At 46.5% G+C, this 9,234-nt stretch overlaps 1 pseudogene; it reads left to right on the top strand.

Annotated features, from left to right (window-relative positions):
* The first annotated feature begins 7,859 nt into the window (after nucleotides 1-7,859).
* LOC102427549 lies at nucleotides 7,860-8,834 on the top strand (annotated as a pseudogene).
* Nucleotides 8,835-9,234: the final 400 nt, after the last annotated feature.

The raw sequence follows: 9,234 nt of genomic DNA, 5'->3' as shown, positions 1-9,234 counted from the left end.
CCAGGTTTTAAGGCCTCTCTTTGGAATTTTCACACTAGTATTTAAAAATGTAAAATTGCATTAGTAACAGAAGACACTCATTTCTTAAGAAGAAAAGCATAATGGCAGCAGTTGAGCTTCTGATAGGAACATTTTGAGTTTCTTTGAACAGACTGAAAATCTCCTTTCAGGCCAAGTCTTGTAACTTCATTCAGTGGACGTGGTTTTGAAGTACAGTTGAAAGTGAACTCTTGGAGAGAGGAAGGGAATCTCTGATTAGTTTTGTTAAAAGCTCCTGGAACAGATGTGATTGAAAGGGAACGCGCAGTTTCCGCCCGCCCCTGCACCCCACCCAGCGCAGTTATCTTATCGGCACAGCCTCCTCCCCCGCGTCCACTGCCCTGAGAGGCCCCTGCGTTTTCTGGTCGCCTTCACCCCACTGCCTAGCCTCCTGTCCCAGCAGGATCGTCGCCGCCGTCTGCTCACTGGTCTCCGCCCTGCAATCCTCCGGGCGCCCAGCAACCTGTGTGATCGATGATGGGATGCCCCTTTTCAGCACATTCCAAGGCTTTTTAATGATAGTTAGTGCTCAACCTCGGTGAGGGTGCTGGAGGGGCACTCACATGCGGCTCCTCGGGAGGACCTTTTGGGTAAACAATTCGGCATTATGTATAGAATGCCTTAAAATACTCATACCTTTTGGCCCGGTATATCCCCTATCTGCCTTCAGGAAATAATACAGAATAAATGCTTATGAAAAGTTTTAACCGTTGCATGTTTATCGCTGTAAAAGGCTAGTAACTTAACCAGGCAATTATAGAAGACAAAAAATTATGGCCCATCCATAGGATGGAGTATTATTTAGTAATTAAAAAGTATGGTTATAAAAAGCCATGAAGTGAGAAAATGTTAAATGAATGATAATGATGATAAATGAGATCATGTTAAATTAAAAAGCAAAATACAAAGATGTTGCCTTGTGGGGTGGCTCAGTTGGTTGGGGGGAGGGGAGGATTGAGGGTTCGATTCCAATCAGAGCACATACCTAGGTTTCCCGTTCCATCCCTAGTCAGGGTCAGGACCCCTAAGAAGGCAACCCATTCCTCTCTCCCCCTTCTCTCAAATCAATGGAAATACAGGATGTCCCCCAAAATGATACACGCTTTGATTATAAAGTCAGTGTTTATTAACATACAGTTCACTTTCAAAATTGAGTTATCAGTTATAAAAGTATGTATACATTTTTGGTGACCTCTTATATATCCTGGGGTGAGGATTAAAAAAACACACAAAGCTGTTTACAGTATTATTCTAATTTTATTATAATATATATCTGCATAGAAAAGGACCAGACGGATATTATCAGTAGTCATTGCCAGAATAATTTTTTACTTTTTCTTTAAACATTTCAGTATTTTCTAAATCTTTTACAAATAAACAAGTGTTACTTTCAAATTCAGGGAAAATGCTTATAAAAGATAAAATCGCCTATATCTTTCTGAAAAGAGTTTACTTTCTTTGGCTTGAGATTGTAAAAAAAAAAAAGAGCCAAAATTATGGATCTGAATTCTCCTTTTCTTACCAATTGACAACTTGGGCAAGTATTTTACCTCTCTAAGTCCAGTATTATCATCTAGGATCTAGGGTTGGAAACGGTGACCAAAGGGTAAAAGGAGGAGTTTCTCAAATGAAGTCCTCACTTTGTAAGTTGTCACCTACCTGAAGAAGCCCCATCCTCCCCAGAAAAAAAACAAGACTGTAGACACATCCCCCCCACTACCCCCCCCCCCATACACACACATGCAAAGTCATGCAGAGGCACTGTCTACAAATGGGTCAGTGTAGCTAGATGAGTAAACACCTTATTTTTATACTGCTCTCCTTCACCCCCCTACTCCCTATCCCCCCCCCCCCAATAGGCACCTCCCTTCTCTAGTCCATTAAACTGGTCTCCCAAACTCTGCTCCACCCACACCCTAGGGCTCCCAGCTGTGGTGGGCACAGCACTAGGGGACTGTGTTAGTTTCCTGGGGCTGCTCTAACACCACAAACTGGTGAGCTTAAAATAACAGAAATGTATTCTCTCCCAGTTCTGGAGGCTAGAAATCTGAAACCAGGGTGTCAGCAGGCCCATGTTCTCCCGGAAGGCTCTAGGGGAGAACCATGCCTGGTCTCTTCTAGTTGCTGGTGGTTCCCACAATCCTCGGTGTTCTTCCCCAATCCTTGGCTGTGGAAGCATAACTTCAATCTCTGCCTTCGTCTTCCTATGGCCGTCTTCCCTCTGTGTGTGTATCTCTGTCCAAATTTCTCTCTTCCTATAGAGACATCAGTCACTGAATTAGGGCCCACCCTAATCCAGTAGGAGTTGAAGTAATTTTAACTTGATTACATATGCAAATATCCTACTTCCCAGTAAGTTCACATTCACAGGTTCTGGGTGGACATGAATTTTAGGGGCCACTATTCAATACAGTACGTGGACCAACCTCTGTGGTTGGGAAGGGAAGGCTGAGCCCTCAGGGACACGTCTCTGAGGCCCAGGGGAAGGGACTGTTCTTTCCTACACCTCACTAAGTGCTGCCACTGTGGCCGCAAGACCAAGAGTCCCAGGGGGGCCCTGCGGTCGCTCTGCTCCTAAGCCGCAAGGTCAGCCGCATACCTGAATATACAGCCCAGGCAGCCAGACCACGGGGTCTCCAGATCGAACGCCACCTCACTCAGCCCACTCGCTAGCAAGACATTTCACCTCCCTAACCCTCGGTTCATTTGTCTGTAAAATGGAGCTGATAATAGTTCTACCTCATAGAGGAGTGGTGAGGATGGCTGAAGACATTGCATAGCGCCTAGCAGAGTCTCTGATGCATAGGAAGGGATATAAAAGGAATGGCTATTCTTACAATGACGATTTGGCCTTTACTATAATCCTGTGAAGTGGTTGAGGCATGTCAGGGTGTGTTCAGTTTATGGGCGAGGCAACTGAGACCTAAGCAAGGTAAGTGACTTGCCCAGGCTCACATTATAATTAAGTGTCGAAGCCACAGCCTGCTGGTCCTGTCCTTCTTCAACACTGAAGCATCTCATGCTTTTTTTTTTCAGGGACTGATCTTCAAGAGCCAGCTGAAGGTGGGGAATTCGACTTGATGGGGTGGGGGAGGGAGGTTAGGAATATCCTTCACACCCTATTCCTGAGAGTTTGAGGCATCCGCTCAAGCCAGAGATGTCCTAGGTGATGCATCTGCCCTGCCTTTTAGGTCCAAGCTGCATGGGGACAGACTGTGCTCCCTGCTGCAGCCTGGCTCTCTTACCACCCCTGAGGCCTCAGCAAAGTGTCCATTTCTGTCAGCCTCTTTGACTTTAGGGCGGGACCCATATCACAGGCTATGAACTCCTCGTCAGCCCTGCTCTGTCCCTTTGGCAGAGATTCCCAGAGCTGCCAGGATTCCCCTTTCCAGGAAAAAGTCCTCCTCCCTGGGCTCCACTGACGAGACCACCTGGTGCTACAGCTGCCTTCTTGCTTTACAGCAAATCAAGACACCCCACCTCTTGGGGAATTCGGCACAGTTTGCCTTGGTGCACAAATGAGCAGCGTTATTAATCCCAAGTAGGGGGATCTTCAGTCATCCATTCTACAAACACTTATTAAACACATAGTATCCAAGGCATAACATATAAACATAGGTAAGTTCTTGCCCCCATGGAACTTACAATCTAGAAAAATAAGCATTTAAAAAAAAGCAACAAAGTGTTGCCCTGGAACGTCGTCCCATCGTCCCATACACTGGAGGGTTGGGGTCCGATTCCCAGCCAGGGCACATACCTGGGTTGCAGGTTCGTCCCCAGTTGGGGCATGTACAAGAGGTAACCAATCGATGTTTTTCTCCCACAGCAATGTTTGATGTTTCTCTCTCTCTCTCTCTCTCTCTCTCTCTCTCTCTCCCTTCCTCTCTCTAAAAACCAATAAGAACAATGTGTTATAGCATACACCTGTAAAGGGCGAGCGAGTTAGGAGGGCATGATATTAAACTCTGTAGGAACAAGCTGAGGAGGCGGGAAGGGTTTCAGGAACAGGCCATGATACAGCCGACTCTTGGAAGATAAAAGAATGTTTCCTAGATAGACAGGCTTGTATGGGGCAAGGGAAGGCAGGAGATGGTTCCTGGCACAGGGAGCAGAATGAGCAAGACACTGCAATGAAATTGCCTGACATTTAAGGGAACGGTGAGCAGCATGGCAGCACACCCAGGGAGTGCAGAGTGAAGAAGGATGGTGGGGGAGCTGAAGGTGGTGTTGCAGAGACAGACAGACATGGATTTACACTTGGAAGTACACTATTCTCCAGAACACTAGAAGGGTTCTAAGCAAGGAGGGAAAGTGACCGTATCTGTGTTTTAGAAAGACTACTTTGCTGATCCAAATGAACTTGAACTTTGTGCAGATGGTTGGAGAAAGGAAACCAGAGGCAATTCCAGTAGCCCAGACAAGATAGGAGGGCCTGACCCAAGGCCGCAGCAATTGAAATGGGAAAGAGAAATAGGTTCAAGAGGTTTGTAAAGAAGTAGAAACTGCAAGAGTGATTGGATATGAGACGTGAGGAGGAAATGAGGGTGGCCCCAAATGACTCCAGGGTAACCTGACTTGCCCGGCTGCTTGGTGGCTCCGTTTAGCAGATTCGCAAGAGCAGGTTGGGGGAAGATGTTGAGCTCCCCCACTGGGCATTGAGGCCTCCTGAAGGTACCTGGAGCCATGGAGATATGGATTTGGAAGTCAGTAGCATATAACACCTATTCAACAACTTGGGGTGGGGGGAGGGAGGCAGTGAGAGAATTCTAGAAGTACATCAAAACTACAGGAAGAAAGTAGACAGAAAAGGAGCCACCAGAGAAATAGAAGAGAACCTGAAAAGAATAGGAACCAAGGCAGGAGAGGGTTTCAAGAGATCAGCAGTATCTAATGTTGAGAAGGGTTCAAGTAAGATGAGGAACAAAGCGTGTCTAGGATTTGATAACTTGAAGCCCATTGGTCATGTTTACCTGAGCAGGTTCACTGGAAATTTGTGTGGAGGCCTATCTTCAGGGGCTACACGTGAATGGAAGGTGAAGCCTTCAAAAGACGGAAGGTCCTCTATTCTTTAAAAGAACTTGGCTGTGATGGGAAGGGGAGATTTGGGTTTTCTTCAGAATGATAGACCATGTTCTTCCTGCTGAAGAAACAACTCACAATGCTTGATAAACCAGCTAGAAAGTGAGAACACTCAAGTCAAAACTAAGGAACAAAGATAGGAGAGCAGAACACCAAAGCTGGCTTTCCCCTTGAGAACATTTGGATACCAGGTGAACTTGAACTTTGATTCTCGTTATTTATTTATTTTTTTTGCTTTTTTTTTTTAAAAAAAAAAATACATTATTGATTTCAGAGAGGGAGAGAAAGCTGGAAACATCAATGATGAGAGAAAATCATGGATCAGCTGCCTCCTGCACGCCCCACACTGAGGATCAAGCTTGCACCCCAGGCATGTGCCCTTGACCAGAATCGAACCCAGGCCAATACTCTATCCAGTGAGCCAAATCAGCAAGGGCTGAACCTTGGTTTTCTAAGGCGAGCTGGATACAGGGGACAGGGCACAAAACCTAGGTCTGCCCAAGGTGGGCAGTCTAATAAGTGACCATCCGCACAAAGCTGTGACCCACAAAGGGTGATAGTACCCTCATGTGACCAATGAACTAGGAACACTCTTCCAGAATACTGGAAGGGAAGTTGCCTGACCTGGATCTTGGCTCTGAGTGAGAATGGGGGGGAAATCTTCATTGAGGATTCATAACCCCAGTTGGCCTTCATGATTTAATTTTATTCCACATTCACCCTACCTGGGTGGTTTGAAAAACTACACACTATTTAGATTCAAGTGATCCTGGGCTGGTGGTGCTAATTGGTAGGACCTGGAAGAAAGAAGAGCAAATCCTCTTCAGAGGAACCCATCTTCAACTCAGACTACAAGGAATCCTCACAGGCAAAATTCCAAGAAATATAATCTGCATAGTTAAATCCAAACAAATAGACAAATAAATAACAGTCAATTTAGAACTGTGTGCCCAGAGAAAATATCTTTTAAAAGTTAGAGTTTAATTGAAATGTATAAGTTGTGTATGAATTCATGTATACTTTGTCAATTGTCAGATACTGACTAATAGAAGAAAAACTCCCAGGGTGAGAGAAGGAAGGTAATAGAATGAGATAAAAATAATCCAAAAGGAGGCAAGAAAGGAAAGGAAAGCACAACATAAGATGGTGAAAATAAATTCAAATATATCCATGATTATAATAAATATAAATAGACTAAATAATCCAACTTAAAAGTACAGATTTCTAAACTAGACAAGAGAAAGAGAGAAAAGGGGATTTCCAGGACACAAGATCACAGAGGTATTTCCTTTGTTTTGTTGCTTTCCTAAGAAGGAGAGACTGCAATGCAGATCGTTATAAAGGAGCCAAGAGTTGCTCAAAGACACAGGAAGAAGGAGTAAGTGATGACACCAGAACCCAGGGTTGATGAGGGCACAGGATCAAGACCCAGAGGTACAGGGAGTAGCTATGGCCTGGAGGAGAATATTACCCTCTTGGAGGCTTGAGGAAAGAGCTGGACAAAGAAGTTTTTTAGGCATGTTTTCAGTCATGGCCATCTGCTTTGTGACAATATGGTCAGGAGGCAGGATGGTATGTACGGTGGGTGTGCTCTAAGAGAGTGGTGAGAATTTGTAAAAGCCACTGTGGAGCATGGAGTGGTGTCCAGAGACTTAGAAAAGCAGGAAGTGATTGCCAAGCTGGCATTAGGCTAGGGTTGCAAAACAGAGAGTAAAGGTCATGACATGCCTCTTTCTTTGATGGTTCAATTTCCTCTGGAAATGGCCAGCAACCCAGGGTGGGACCAGAAAAGGAGATATTTGGAGGCTGAAGGGGTAGGAGGTGAGGTGTAGGGGCTGGTGGGAGAGCAGATGGGCCAGGGAGTTGAAGGAGGCAGAGGGAGGGCCGCTTAGGCCATGGAAGGAACTTGAACTTGATGTGTCTAGTGGCTGAGGATGGGAAGCTGGTTAGAGGGACTGCTACCGGCCCAAGAAGCCCAAAGGCCCTAGTCAGCATCAGGGACTTGATGTGGTCAGCATGCAGTCTGTGCTCAGTGGTCTCTCGGGATGGGGATGAGCTGTTCCATCTTGAAGAAAACCCTCCCGAGGCTTTTCTTGTTCACTTTCTGCTCCAGAGGCCATTGCGTGATTTTAGAGGCAAGCCTTCTTTCTTTTCTTTAACCCTCACACTGACCTTGTTCTACCCCAGTGCCTCCTTGGTAAACAGGTCTGGTGGCCTTAGCCTTGATGATTCATACTTCAGTTTCTATCCCAGCATGCCCAGTGGCCAAGCAGGATGGCTCTCCTGGTTATTCTCCTTTTGTTGTGGACCTCTGAGCTTTTGCCTATCTGGCCCCCCTCTTCTCCAGGCCCTCAGTGAAGTTCAGAGTCTCATACCACACATTTCTGGTACTGCTACTGCTACCACGGCCCTACCTCCTGGCCATGCCTCCCTGTAGTTACCAGGCACACCTCACATAACTGTGTTCTGAGAAGGTCCCTTTCATTTTGTCGTCTGACTTCTTGAAAACACACAGGCTCCCTATGGACCCATGACACCCAGCCAACTGAATGCATCCTAAATCTGGAGCAGATTTTAGAAAGTATTTAGTTTGATCCCATTGTTTTTACAGAGAGAGAACCTGAAGTTCAGAGAAGATAGTGACTTGTACAGGAAGATCCAAAACTGGCCATCAGGACCTCTCCATGAAGCTCTCTGTTCCTCCTGTTTGACAGACAGCCGCGTCTTCCTGCACAGTGCCAGCCACAACCCTGAGACACGATGGTGAAGGTCAGAGTGAACGGATTTGGCCTTATTGGGCACCTGGCCACAAGGGCTGCTTTTAACTCTGGCAAAGTGGATTTTGTTGCCACCAATGACCCTTTCATTGACCCTAACTACATGGTCTACATGTTCCAGTATGATTCTACTCATGGCAAGTTCAAAGGCACAGTCAAGGCTGAGACCAGGAAGCCTGTCATCAAAGGAAAGTCCATCTTCATCTCCCAGGAGTGAAATTCCACCAACATCAAATGGGGTGATATTGGTGCTGAATATATCGTGGAGTCCACTGGTGTCGTCATTACCTTGAAGAAGGCTGGGGCTCCAGTAGCAGCACCAGAAATGTGTGGATGAGCCAAGAGGACCATCATCTCTGCGCTTCTGCAGATGCCCCCATGTTTGTGATGGGTGTGAACCATGACAAGTGTGATAACTCCCTCAAGATTGTCACCACCAACTGCTTGGCCTCCCTGGCCAAGGTCATCCACAACTTTGGCATCATGGGGGGATACATGACCCTCTCTGGGAAGCAGTGACATGATGGCCAAGGGGCTATCCAGAACATCATCCCTGCTTCTACTGGTGCTGCCAAGGCTGTGGGCAGGGTCATTCCTGAGCTGAATGGGAAGCTCACTGGCTTGGGCTTCCGTGTCCCCACCCTCAACGTGTCAGGTTTGGATCTGACCTACGGCCTGGAGAAAGCTGACCAATCCAATGACATCAAAAAGGTAATGAAGCAGGTGTCAGAGGGCCCCCTCAAGGACATCCTGGGTCATCCTTAGGACCAGGTTGTCTCCTGCAACTTTAACAGTGAAACCCACTCCGCCACCTTCAAGGCTGGGTCTGGCATTGCCCTCAATGACCACTTTGTCAAGCTCGTTTCCTGGTATGACAATGAATTTGGCTACAGCAACAGGGTAGTGAACCTTATGGTCCACAAGGCCTCCAAGGAGTGAGAGCGCCCTGGACCACCAGCCCAAGCGAGAGGAAGAGAGGCCCTCAGCTGCTGGGAAGTCCTTGCTCCAGATCGATCCCCCAACACACCGAGAATCTCCTGATCCCCACAGGTCCCATCCCAAACCCCTGAAGAAGGAGAGGGGTTTAGGAAGCCCTACATTGCCATGCATCACTATCAATTAAGTTCACTGTAACCCCCCCCCCCCACAAAAAGAAGACCTCTACATGATATCCATCCAGAATATTTCCCCTACACATAAAAATAGTGTGCAGAGACTGACCATTTACTCTCCTGAGAGCTTTACGTAGGTTATTCATTTACTCTTCACAACAAGCCCATAAGAGAGGTACTACTATTCACCCATTGTAGAGATGAGGAACTGAGACATAGAGAGATTT

The sequence above is a fragment of the Myotis lucifugus genome, unplaced genomic scaffold (genome assembly GCF_000147115.1).
Source record: "Myotis lucifugus unplaced genomic scaffold, Myoluc2.0 scaffold_160, whole genome shotgun sequence".
Taxonomy (NCBI): Eukaryota; Metazoa; Chordata; class Mammalia; order Chiroptera; family Vespertilionidae; genus Myotis; species Myotis lucifugus.
This window is presented reverse-complemented; position numbering and strand designations above follow the sequence as displayed.